A 13,505-nucleotide genomic window follows, 5' to 3' on the forward strand; every position below is an offset into this window, starting at 1 on the left:
CCAAGAGCATAGGTAAGGAGAATAATTCCAGGCGGCAGCTGTTTGCTGTCAATCATGTGATCGCGGGACTGCACAGTTCACTGCTGACGGCGGCTGCGTTTAACGCCTGGCCTGCCAAGGCCCTGGAAACTCAGGGATGTGCCCTCACAGGGCCCCCGCTCAGCAAGGGGACCCGCCTTTGAGGGGGGCTAAAGGGAAGGACAAGAAGGAAGAAGGGGCCAAAGAGGAAGGTGACGCCAAGAGCAGCGCAGCTGGGCCCTGGGAGCTTTAGGGAGCTGCCCCCCTGGTCCAGGCTGGAATGTGTCCCCGCAGTGCTGTCCCCACACAGGGGCACAGAGAGGCCAGGGGCTGTCTGGAGGCTGGAGACTGCCCGGGCTTCTCTCTCTCTCCCTCCTTGACCTTTTCCAGGGGGTAGAGCGGAAAGAGTGGGCCCTGGAAGCCCTCCCCTCCCCATCTGTAAAGTGGGGCACAGTGGACCCCAGGGAGTCCGGCAGGAGTCTGAAAGGATGGAGGGTCCTACTCACTGTATTGGGATATTTTGAGGAATAAAGGGACACTTAGAACGCTGCTTGGGACATTGAAAGAGCTTCTCAAATGCTTGCTAATAATTTTTGGTTTCTTTTAATTTTTTGCCACCTAGATTTTGACTCTCTTCCAATGTGGACCACACAATTGCCAGGCAAGGTGGAGCTGGGGTCCCTTCCAGGACTTGCAGCTCCAGCCTGTATCTGCAAGGGGTGCTGTGGGCACATTTCTCTGGCCTGTGGAGTGAATGTTTCCACCCTCAGATTAGGAAGGGGGAAGATGATGGCCTGGCAGTGGCACTGCACATGGGTGAGCTTTTTACATCCTGCAGCCAGTACTTCTGGGATCTACTGCAGCAGCAGAGCCTGAGAAAGGGCAAGTTTCTCAGGCCTGAAGCGTGTGGTGCTGATGTGCTACCATCAGACTCATTCAACAAATGAACCAGAAACATTTACCCCCATCCCTTCAATCTAACATACCAGTAGTCAGTTTTCACTTTCCTATATTCCCTTCTGTACCCATTATGTTAGTGCAGTAAGGCAGCTACTACCAGCACGGTGGGGGCTTCCCATTTTTAAAGGAAGCCAGAAATCCTTAAAATATTGGCAACTGATTCCAAGTTTATAAACAGTGAAGACTGAGCAACTCATATGTATGGGCCTTATATGGCCCAGAGTCCAGTTCGAGACCTCTACAATTTGAGCTGTGTTCCTTTCAGCACTGTTCCTGTCACTCCTGGGTCAGACAGAACACACGATGCCCAGTTAAATTTGAATTTCAGGTAAGTAACAGATAACTTTCAGTGTAAGTATATCCCATGCAATGTTTGGAACATAGTTAAAATTATTTGCTGTTTGCCTGAAATTCAAATTTAACTGGGCTGTATTTTTTAAAATCATTTTCTAATTGTTCTATTTTGCTCTTTTCATTCTAAGAATGTCATTTTATTTAGAAAATGACAGCTGGTCAAATTTATGATTAAGACATCCATACTTAACCAGAGAGGTTGCAGAAGCGACTACATCAATCAGCTATTCTAAACCCTTTTATGTTAAATATGAACACTTTCCCAATACTACTCATCACTCACATCCTATTTATCTCCCTCCTTAGAACTGCATAGGCTTATTTTAAATAGTTTAAAAGCCTGTAATAAGCTACAGAGCTCGTTAAGAGTAGAGGCACTCTGGTTAATGTTCAGAATGTTGTGGTCAGAGGTAAAGCAAGTATTAATATGAATGCAATCCTTGTCAGCACAAATTGAACCTTTTTTTTTTTCCAATAGAAAAGCTAGTCCAATATATGGACATATTCTCTAAAGACATATCACTTCCAAATCACAGTGAAGGAACTTGAATAATTTACCAATTTTTTTCCTGCTATGTGCCTTGGAGACACCTCACTAAAAACTGGTATCAGACACAACAAAATGACATTTGCAGAATGTAGTATTGTAGTGACAGTACTGAGACAGATTGTAACAAACTCTTTGAGTATTAAATGGTTATATCCTAATTATATAGAACATTGGTCCAATAACAAAACAGAGAACAGCAGCTGGGAATTTATCTCATTCCATATTGAGAGAGAAAGTTAACCATTCTTTCCATTATTTTCTGCAGGTAAGTCCCTTTTTTAAAAGTCTTTTTATTGATTTCAGAGAGAGGAAGGGAGAGGGAGAGAGAGAGAAACATCAGTGATGAGAGAGTCCTTGATCGGCTGCCAGCTGCACGCCCCCGACTGGGGTCGAGCCCGCAACCCGGGCCTGTGCCCTGACCGGGAATCGAACCGTGATCCGCAATCTCCTGGATCCTCGGTTGATGCTCAACAGCTGAGCCACACCAGCCAGGTGATAAGTCCCCTTTTTATATTGAAGTCTGATGGCAATTAAATTCAAGTATTTTCCCAAGCTATTGCTTGGCGAGCGTGTTGAAGGCTGTCACTATACAGTATACGGCAACACAAGGACTCTTCTGTTCAGCAATTCTGGCGCACTTCCAAAATATACCCAACAATCCAATTTTCTCTCTGTCCAGGAGGCTGGGTGCCAAGGAATGGATATAAGCACAGGTACATACGAGCAGCAAGATTACAGTCAACAGACTCTGAAAATTGAAAATGGTAGACACAGTGGGGCCAGCGAAGCCCCAGCCACAACACCCTTCCAGGCCCAGGGTGGAAAAACGGGCTGTAATTTATTTGCTAAATCTGGCAACTTCATTCCTTAGAGCACCCGGCTTGGGACAGTGGCATCTGTTAAGATAAAGCTTCAATGAACCTCGTACCTTTTGAGTAACTTTTATGTTCTCTGTCCACTTGGATTTTCCCTCCAAGGCTGTCTGGGAGGAAATTGGGGTTTATGGGGTTTCCCAAGAGTCAGTTTCCAACTGACTTAAAAGCCCAGGTGGGTGGAATTGGCAGATCCACTGATCAATTCCTCCCAAGGTCCCAATGCCAATTAACTGCAGGTCTGTTTCCACTGTCTCGTTAGTCTGGCAGAAACAGACCATCTTGGGCTTATTTTTATCTGTGGCTTTTTTTTAAGAGAAAAAGAGAAATCTGGATCTTCTTACCTGGCAGGCTGACTTAAACAAATGGTCCTTTCGCCCTAGCCAGTTTGGCACAGTGGTTAGAGCATCGGCCCAAGGTCTGGAGGGTCCTGGGTTCGATTCCTGGTCCAGGGCACTTATCCCAGCTGCAGGGGCGTGTGTGGGCGGCAACCAACCGATGCATCTCTCTCACATGGATGCTTCTCTCTCTCTCTGTCTCTTCTACTCCTTCTGAAAAGCAATGAAAAAAAAATCCTCAGGTGAGGATTACAAACAAAAAACATGATAGAATAAAAGATGATCCTTAGACAACAAAAATAAAAATAGATAATTTGGACACCAAAATGGAAAACTTCTGTGCATCAAAGGACATAATCAACAGAGTGAAAAGCCAATCAATGGAATGGAAGAAAATATCTGCAAATCATCTGTCTGATAAGGGGTTAATATCCAGGATATATAAAGAACTCCTACAACTCCACAACAAAATAACCTGATTTTAAACTGGGACAAAGGGCTTGAAAAGACATTTCTCCAAAGAAGATTGACACTTAAAATGGTTAAGATACCACATTTTCTATTGTGTGTATTTTTATCACAATTTTTAAAAATGTTTAAGGGCAACAATAAACTGGTAATATGGAAGGAGCAGTACCTACCACAGTGTTAACATAAAAAGCAGCTTTCCATGACACACAGGCATAAAAAATTTTACTCAAGAAACTCGTCTTAGAGCTGGTTTTTACTCTTATGAGTCTACTAGCGTATGACTCTTCAGGAAGAAAAGTATTTGCATCACCAGCTTCATGGCTTAAAGCACATTTGGTAACTTTTAGCCAGTGGTAAATGTGCCAGTGATGTAAGAGCTATTGGAAATTATTTTGCCCCCTACCTTAGCCCCATTTTATAGGTTCAGGAAACTGAGTCCCAGAGGGAGAGCTTGACTTGTCCAAGAACACATAGATTTCTCCTGGCATCTGGCTCAGGGTCCTTTCTCATTGAGGAATAGTGAAGAACTCTCCAACAATGCCAGAGGTGGGCTTTTCATTAGACTACCCGGCCGGCTGGGTAGCTCAGTTGGTTAGAGCATCATCCTGATATGCCAACGTTGCAGGTTCAATTCCCAGTCAGGGCACACACAAGCAATAAATGCATAAATGAGTGGAGTAGGAGATTGATGTTTCTCTCTCTCTCCCCACCTCCTTTCCCCTCTCTCTAAAATCAATACAAAGAATATATCATTTTCAAAAATTTTCCATTTTAATATAAAATAGCTTTCAAGGAAAATGTGAAAAATATAAATAAAACTTTTTATATCATTTAAAAAAATGATTCTTGCAACCAGTCAGGAAGGCCATAAAGACATTCAATGTTTCAGGACATAAAAATAATGTATGGCTGTTGTAAAAAACATGTAAAATTTAGAAAAAAAACCCCACAGAACTAATATTAAAATACAAAACAACTCTTTCTTAAGATTTCCCAGCTAGCAAAAGGCACAGGAAGTGCTGTGGGAGCGGGAGTGTTGGTAAGAAGGAAAAGTATATCTGTGTGTGTTAGAGTCGGTCCCCACCTCCCACTGCTGCCCAAAATACCATCTCTCCTGGACTGGCATCTCATCCTGGGATCAATCACTTCCCAGCTGTGTGACCTTGAAATATCATGGAATTTTTTCTTGCCTCAGTTTTTCTTACTTGTAAAATGGAACTCATAAAGATGTCTCACTGGTTGGCTGCAAAGATTCAGTATGAAAAATACTTGGCAATAAAGATGCTCAGGGAAGACCTGCCAAATGGGCAAACACTTAATAGTCACCAAAGATACTAGCAAAATAGGAGAACGAGTGAAGTTGGCAATTTAATACCATGCTTAATTAATTTAACCATGGGGTGCTGCCACTAGGGCTTTTCTTCCTTTTTAAATCTGGAAAAAGTGGAAAAATCGAGTTCTTTCCTTCTTCCTTTTTTTTAGACTCATTTAAAATAATCATGGTTTTTCTTCTCTTGCCTCCCTTCTCCCTTTTAAATCTTCTTCAATATGCTGAGATTCTAATTAGGCAAATGCAAACCTAGGCTGAGAAGTTCTCCAAAATGAAAATCTCCTAATTTGCTGATTATTACTGGAAAAGCTGGCCAGTGATGGACCTCCACTGAGGTCAGAGAAAAGGCCTCAGCCTAATATTATTTGTCCAAGCAATAAATTTTATCTGATGCCAAATCCCGTGTGATGCTAAGCTCTTAAAAGCTTTTTTTTTTTTTTTTTAACTATAGGAGAACATTTATTTATAAAATCACAGAGGTAGAAGCAATCCCTAGAAGAAATGGGTTTAGAAAACAAGTTATAGAGACAAAAGAAGGGCCCTTGAAGCTTGGGCGGGAGGAAGCTAATGGTAATGTGCCGGAGGGAGGGGAAGGGGAAGGGAAAGGCGGGGGAGGGGGGGCGTGCACCCGAGGGAGAGGCACTGGGTCCTCCAGCCTAAGGGTCTTAAAGGAGGAGATTTTAGGGGCGGTCCCAGGGGGAGATCTTAATAGAATAGTCAGTAGTTTTCCAGGGGTGTCCTTTCAGGGCTGTGGTCTCCACTGATTGATTGCTCGGTGCCAGGGCAGGGGGCCGTTATCCAATGCAGCTGGTCCTGAGGTCAGCTGTGGCTGCTTTTGTTGCTTTTCTGGGCCTGGAGCTGAAATACAACTGAGCCGAGATGTTATCTCTAGGGAGGAAAGGTCTGGGCGTCCAAACCACAAGATTAACGGTATGCTAGGGGAGGAAAGGCCACCCTGGAGGTGAGGTCCCATCCTACAATTGTCCATTGCTAGGCACATGGGGACTTCCACTCTGATGACCTTCTGGACCAAGCCCATCATCCTTGCTCTGCTCATGTCTGTCTAACTGCCAACCACACTTCTCCCCCTCAAGGATCTTGGCTCTGAGTTCTTTCAGAGAAAAGGGGCACAGGGTCTCTTCTGTAGCTGCTTCCTGCAGAAAAAGGGTGACATGTTCCTTCAGAGCCAAGAGATCCTTGCTCTCTGTCAGAGGCATGAGGAGGCCTGGGCACAGAAAGTGGTGGCAATGGTGTCTAGAGGTGGTTTTCCCTGAGTGTGAGTAGAACTTGTAACCTGGTGGAGACAAACTGTGTTACAAATCTTAGTATTATTGGGGCATAAAGCTAGAATGACAAGAATTATGACAAATGGTCTGGTGGAAGGAAAATATTTTAGTTCTCAATCATTCCAAGTCAAAGGAAGGGAGAAAAAGGAAACATTAGTTTGGAGGGCTGTGGCCGAATATTTAAGAAAACTAGATAAATTCAGGATTTAGTTCAATTCATAGATGGAAAAACTTTGAACACAATTAACTGTGCCCTGACCGGGAATCAAACTGTGACCTCCTGGCTCATAGGTCGATGCTCAAGCACTGAGCAAAGCCAGCCGGGCAAGGGCAATCATTTTGAATACCTTAAGGATTGGCAAATGTTGGCAAAGGACTCACAATTCGTTCATCAATTTTGGGAATATTTCTTCCCATTTAGGCTTTTTTTCCCCTCAAGCTCTGTAGCAATTATAGAGAGCTCTAGTTTACAGGCTGCATATAGCTGAGGGTCATTTCTGAGAGGCATAAAGGGTTTGCATGTACAGAAAAGACACATTGATTTAAAAAGGCCTCATTCTCCACCTCCTTCCCTCGGGAACAGCAAAACAGGTCTAGCTGCAGGATAGTATTAAACTTAGTGGTGCCATTAACTGGCCAAACCTCTCCATTGACCACTTTATACTGGGGCCAGGCTATGTTGCAAAAGAAGCTTAAGGGACTTAGGTCAAACTTCATCCAAGGGAGCATCTTGAAACACTGTGGACACTGTTCGCCATCTACAGAGACAGACAAATTCCCAGCCAAGAGTTAGAGGTGTCCCTGCTTGTCTCTGGGCTGTCCTGGGCCATTGTCCTACAGTCTGAGAACCACAGTAGTGTAGGTTCCCTTTCACCCTGGAAATACTGGGGGTGTGGAGTTTCACCCCATGCCCCGAGGGCAGCCTTACCAAAGGCTGCAGTGGTGGCTGGGCACTGTAACGATGGACTTACTCCATTCAGACAGGTGGGCTCCACTCTACATGAAGCCAATCCCAAGCGAGGTGTCCCTGCTAGCCTGCCTCCAGACCTAGCCAGCCTTCCCTGAGGTCCCCCCTATCATACGTGTCCATACAGGGATACCTAGAAAACTCATCCCACAACTCTCATCTTTAGCACTTGGGCTAGTGACCTGTTGCCCTGCCTTTCATGTTCCTAAGAGCACTGTCCTTTAAGAGGCCTCGGAGAGAGAGCAGCAGCCGCCCGTCAAAGGGAAGGGAGAGTCCCTGTTAAGTTAACCCTGAGGCTCTCATAGAGGTTGGTTTCAGGGTCCGAGAAGATTCATGGTGACCTCTGTATGTTAGCTGGGCCGGCCAGACAGAGACAGCACCTCTGGCCCTGAGGGCAAGTCCTGTCCGCCTTCTCTAGGAAAATTAGAAACTGCTGGGTGTCACTTATTTTCCAAGCTGGATGCATTTAGGCTCATTTATCCAGCAAAATAAATAAGGGACACCCAGCAGTTCTGTTCAGACCCCCAGAAGGCAATTCCAATTGAAGAGTCAAAATTAAAAAGCAGCCATCCATTTTATTTTCCTGTCCTTAGTTATCTTGACCCTTACCTGTAGTCTAGGGTCTCTCAACCCCTAACCCTTAGCTCCACCTTGAGGATTTTGAAAAGCTCAAAGAAGCCAGCCTGAATTTAACTCCAGACACAGAGGAAGGAAGAGAAAGGGAAGAAAAGAGCCCCCTTCCAGACAAAGGGCGAGGACCTCTCTCCCCACTGGCACTAGTAAGCCGACAGGGAAAAGCCTCGGGGAAGGGCCTCGTGTGATTTTACAGTGTCCTGGGTGCATGGAGGGTGCCTTGCAGTCGGTGGGGTGCCCTGGCCTGTGACCAACTCATCCTATCCAGGGAGTCTTCTAGTGGCAAGTGCCCTAACGGCTTTTTTTTTTTTTTTTTTTTTTTAATATATCTTCGTTGATTTCAGAGAGAGGAAGGGAGAGGGAGAGAGGGAAACATCAATGATGAGAGTCATTGATCCGCTGCCTCCTGCACGCCCCCTGCTGGGGATGGAGCCCGCAACCCGGGCATGTGCCTTGCCCGGGAATCAAACCTCCATCTCCTGGATCATAGGTCGACGCTCAACCGCTGAACCACACCTGGCTGGGCCCTAATGGCTTTGAAATGCTCAACCCCTGCCTGCGCAGTGCAGAAATCCTGGGGTGTGTGTCAGGGGGGAGAGGGGGAACCCAGTGGCCCGAGGAAAACATTCAGGAAGAAAAGAGAACAGAGTTAGTCATGTCCTTCAAGCCAAGGTGGCGAGGACAACTGGCTTACCAGTGATGAGACAATCCGAGTCGACGTGCCATTATGTTGTAGGTGGTGGGAACAACACTGAGTCTTAGACCCATGGTGTCAGACAGGACCTGGGTTCAGCAACCTCAGTACTTGAGTTCAGGCCATGAAAGAATTCAGAGCCAAGGCCCAAACTGTAAAAGAACATTTATTTATAAAATCACAGAGGTAGAAGAAGCAATTCCTAGAAGAAATGGGCTTAGGAAACAACTTATAGAGGCAAAGCAAGGGCCCTTGGAGCTTGGGAGTGAGGAAGGCAATGGTAACATGTGGGGAGGGGGGCATGGAGGGAAAGGGAAAGGCGCAGGTGTGCTCCCTCCCGGAGAGACAGCACCTTAAAAACTCTCCTGATGCAGAAGAAAACAGATTCTGGGTGAGATGTGCCGAACCCAAAGAAGATTCTAAAGAAAACCATCCCCAAAGGAGCTCTGGATTATTTAAATTATTTTTCATTCTGAGTCTCTAAATAGCAGAGCCTGGTAGCTTAGTGGGAGTGTAAAGTCAGGAAATGGATGCAAATCACGAAAAAGATGCAAGTATGTGGCAAGCGCGCATAAAATATTCTCTATCATTTTTATTTCTAAGCTTTAGCTCTTATGGGTGAAAATGTAACTTGGGATCCCTAACTCACAGTGCTGGGAGCATAAAGAAACTGCTTGTAATTCTCGATTCCTGAGTCCCGTGTCCTGGAAAAATGCCTCGCTCCTGGACCAATTGGGATGGCCCATCATCCTACCTGAAGGGACAAGAGGGAACTTTCTGGGGTGCTGGAAATGCTCAGTGTTATTATCTGGGCATTGGTTACATGGGTGTACACGTGTGTAAAAAATACCAAGCTACCCATCTAAAGTTAGTGCACTTGACTAAATTTATGTTATACTGAAAAAAAAAAAAAAAAAAAAACCCAAAAGTGCTGTCCACATCGTATTCCAGATCGATTGAATCAAAATCTCAGTGGAGAATCCCAGGCATTGGTATTAGGAAAAACCCTCTCCAGGGACTCTAGAGTCCAGCCAGGTTTCAGAATGAATATGTTCAAATCAGCAGAGATCTTGTTAAAATGAAGATTCTGGTTCAGTAAGCTGGATGGGGTCTGAGATTCTGCATTTGCAGCAAGCTCCAGGGGAAGCTGATGCTGGACCACGCTCTGGGTAGTGAGGGCTAAGCCCAATCACGGGTCACCTTGCAGCATTACCAGTGACAGCCGAGATGGGCACGTATCCCAGATGTCCATCTGTAGATGAATGGATAGTACATAGACAGTGGAATGTTACTCAGCAATAAAAAAAGAATGAAATATTGCCATTTGTGACAACATGGACGGATCTAGAGGGCATTATGTTGAATGAAATAAGCCAGAGAAAGACAAATACCATAGGATCTCACATGTGGAATCTGAAAAAACAAAACAAATGAATCTCCATAGGGAAACAGATCCACAGATACAGAGAACTAGCTGATGGTCGCCGAGGAGAGGGCGGGGAGCATGGGAACAGTAAATAACTAAATAAATACGAAAATTTTAAAAAGAAGCTGCACGTTGCCAAGTTAACTGTTAACACCAAAAAGTTTAACTTCAAGTGAAATCCCCAAACCCTAGGAATGAATTTCAGCTACTTATGTTTCTTCACATAGATGCTCATGAGGCAGGTGAGCAGGCACCACCTTCCACTGAATGAGGCATAAAAAAAAATTTACAGCCCGGCCGGACATGGCTCAGCGGTTGAGTGCCGACCTAGGATCCAGGCGATCGGGGTTCGATTCCCGGTCAGGGCACATGCCCGGGCTGTGGGCTCAATCCCTGGTTGGGGGAGTGCAGGAGGCAGCTGATCAATGACTCTCTCATCACTGATGTTTCTCTCTCTCTCCCTCTCCTTTCCTCTCTCTGAAATCAATAAAGATATTTAAAAGAAAAAAAAAAATTTACATTCAGGGTCTGGGGGCAAGGGGAGGGGGCACTCCCCTGAAACATCTTGGTGCTGTTATGGAGGAAGGAAGAAAGTGGGAGGCGAGAGTGGACGAGCTGCAGGGTAGCCGGCTCCTGCGCATTGAAGGGACAGACGCTTAGGGAGAGGTTGGGAAAAGCAGAAGCACACACGTGGGCAAGCATGCAGAGCAGAAGCCAGACAGCCCTTCCCAACCCCCTGACATGCCAAGAGGTCCCTGTTTGCCTGAGTCCTGGGCCTAGCCCAGTCAAGACCGAGGACCCCAGTCTGGGCTCAGCTTGCATGTCTAAAGTCACCCAGGAAACTGCCCCTCTGGAGAAGCCAAGTGTGGCTGCCAGAGGTGCCCTGTCCCTCGGCCCTACAGACACCCTGGAGACTGATATGGGGCTGCCAGCTGGTTTAATTACCCAGATGGGAAGTTGGCAAGGGGAGCCCAGTCTTGGGCAGAGATTAATGACTCCATTATCTTTCTGGCCAGTCATCCCCTGTGGGCCCCAGTCCGGAATGTAGATATAAGGTGTAAATAAAGGCCCTGTTCTGAAGGAGCACAGTTTTCATTGTCTCCTGATGGGAATTTGCCCCCAGTAACCCTTGGCTCAAACCCAGGAGGTGTCTTTGTGTGGCAGAACAACCTGGTCTGTTTGGGGGCATGTGACAGACCTCCTGAGGGCTGGGCAGAGCCTGGGCTGCAAAAATGTATTGCTCTTTCTCTTAAACCCACAGGTAATATAGCCTTGTAAACAACTGAAACTAGAAAGCTGCATGTAAGGTAGCAGGTGACAGTTCTTGCCCCACTTTCCACTCCTGAAGGTCACCGTTGTGAACCAGCGTTGCACGTATTCTTCCAAACATGTGGGTTTTTTTAATTCTTTGGTTTTTTTCTTTTGATTCATTTCCCCCCAACTTTATTGAGGTATAATTGAAGCTCACCATATGAAGCATATTTAAGGTATATAATTAGATTAGTTTTGACATATGTACACCCATGAAACCTTCACCACAATTAAGATAGTGAACATCCCCGTCACCCCCAAATCCATCACCCATCCTCATGTGTTTAACTCTTTGAGAAACTGCCAACCTGCCCTCTAAAGTGCTTCACCACGTTTCCATCCCTCCCAGCAGCCAGTGAGAGTCCCTGTCGCTCTGCATTCTTGCCAGCACTTGCGATCGCTCTTTCTCACTTTAGGCATTCTCATGGATGTGCAGTGGTATCTCACTGTAATTTTTACTTATAGTTTTCTCGTGACTAATGGTATTGAGTAGCCTTTTATGTGCACTTATTAGCTATTCACATATATTCTTCTGTGAAGTGCTTGGAAGAAGGTGGTGGAAGGTGATTTCAATGCTGCTAATGCTGTGGACTCTCTGAGACATTCAAGCAGAGATGCTGAGTCAGACAGCTGGAGATTGGAGTCTAGACTTCAGAGAAGTCCAGCCTGGAGATGTAAATGGGGGAGTTGTCAGCATATAGGTATTTAGAATGGCCGGGATCACTCAGGGGGAGAAGAGACCCAAGTCTGACTTTCAGGGCTCTTGATTAACTGGAAGCCAGAAGGTGAGAAAGACTCAGAGACCAAGGCAGGGCTGGCCTCCAAAGATGGCCCATCAAGAACCACACCCTTGAGTAGCCACTCCCACCTTCATTGTGGGCTGGCCCTGTGTAACCAGCACAATGTAGCAGCAGAAGTGACATGCCTGACTTCTGAGCTAGGTCCTAAATGCCCTGCAGCTTTCACCTTGACTTTTGGAACACTGCTCTGGGATAAGCCAGATGCCACTGAAGACGTGTGATTACTCTGAGACTGCCATGATGTGAGGAAGCCCAAGCTAGCCATGTGAAAAGACTATATGGAGAGAAAAAGTTGGCCAGCAGGTCCCCAGTTGTTCCAGCCATCTCAGTGAGGGCAGCAGACATGTGAGTGAAGAAGCTACTTTGAACATCCAGCCCAATGAAGCCTTGAGAGGACTTCAGTCTCAGCTGCTTTCTGCCTGTGACTGCATGAGGGGCCCCCAAGCAAGAACCACCAGCTGAGCCCAGTCTACCCACGGGACTATGAGGGATCATAATAAATTGTTGTTTAAACCTCTAAGTTCTGGGGTGGTTTATTAAACAGCAGTAGATAACAGAGACATGAACAGTGAAGGGAGACTGCTCTGCAGCCCAGACCCTTGGAGACAGGGGTGCCCAACCTCAGCTGGACAGCTCTCTGCATTCTGATGGGCCGCCCTCTTCCTGCTAAGAGGAGAATAAGCTTCCCTTTGTGCCCACAACTGTGGCATCTGCCAAGAGCCCCACAGCCCCTAGGGCCCTTACAAAAGAACAGCAAGGGAGATTTTTCTGGGAACTGGGTCACCAGTCACTTGGAGGCTTCAAACCTGGAATAACAGAGAGAAACCAGATAAAAAAGGCTGGAGACTACAGGAGGCTGCTGGGCCTTGTCATGGGGGCTGCTCAGGGACGTGTCATGGTCAGGAGTGGCTGCCTGCCCCCGCTTGAGCCTTACACCAACAGAGCCCTCCTCTCTCCCTCTGTCTTTCTGTCTCTCTTTCTTTCTTCTTTCCTCTTTCTTGGTAGTTAAAACATTGGTAAACCAAATATAAATATCCCCTCTGTCTTTCTACCCTTCCTTCCTTCTCCTTCTACCTATGAAAGATACTACTGGCTTTGCATTTATAGTACCAATGTCTTTCTTTTTTAAAAAAAATAGACTTCATTTTTATAGCAGTTTTAGATTCACAGTAAAATCGAGGAGAAAGTACAGAGTTCCCATGTACCCCTCCCCCTCACCAGAATGGAACATTTGTTATAATCAGTGAACCTACATGGACACATCCTCACTCAAAGCCCATCGTTTTCACTAAGGTTCACTCTAGTGTTGTACATTCTGTGGGCCTGGGCCACGTATAACGCACCATTATATTATCACACAGTGTAGCCTCACCGCCCAAGAACACCTTCTGTGCTCCACCTTTTCATCCCTTCTTCCCCCTTAATCCCTGGAAACCACTGAACGTTTTACTCCATGACTTTGCCTTTTCCGGAATGTTTTATAGATGGAATTGTA

At 45.9% G+C, this 13,505-nt stretch overlaps 1 pseudogene; it reads right to left on the reverse strand.

The window, feature by feature from the left end:
• Positions 1 to 2,435: 2,435 nt before the first annotated feature.
• On the reverse strand, positions 2,436 to 5,935 carry LOC148092828 (protein kish-A pseudogene; annotated as a pseudogene).
• Between the last annotated feature and the right edge of the window lie 7,570 nt (positions 5,936 to 13,505).

This window comes from Miniopterus natalensis, chromosome 7 (assembly GCF_054644295.1).
Source record: "Miniopterus natalensis isolate mMinNat1 chromosome 7, mMinNat1.hap1, whole genome shotgun sequence".
Taxonomy (NCBI): domain Eukaryota; kingdom Metazoa; phylum Chordata; class Mammalia; order Chiroptera; family Miniopteridae; genus Miniopterus; species Miniopterus natalensis.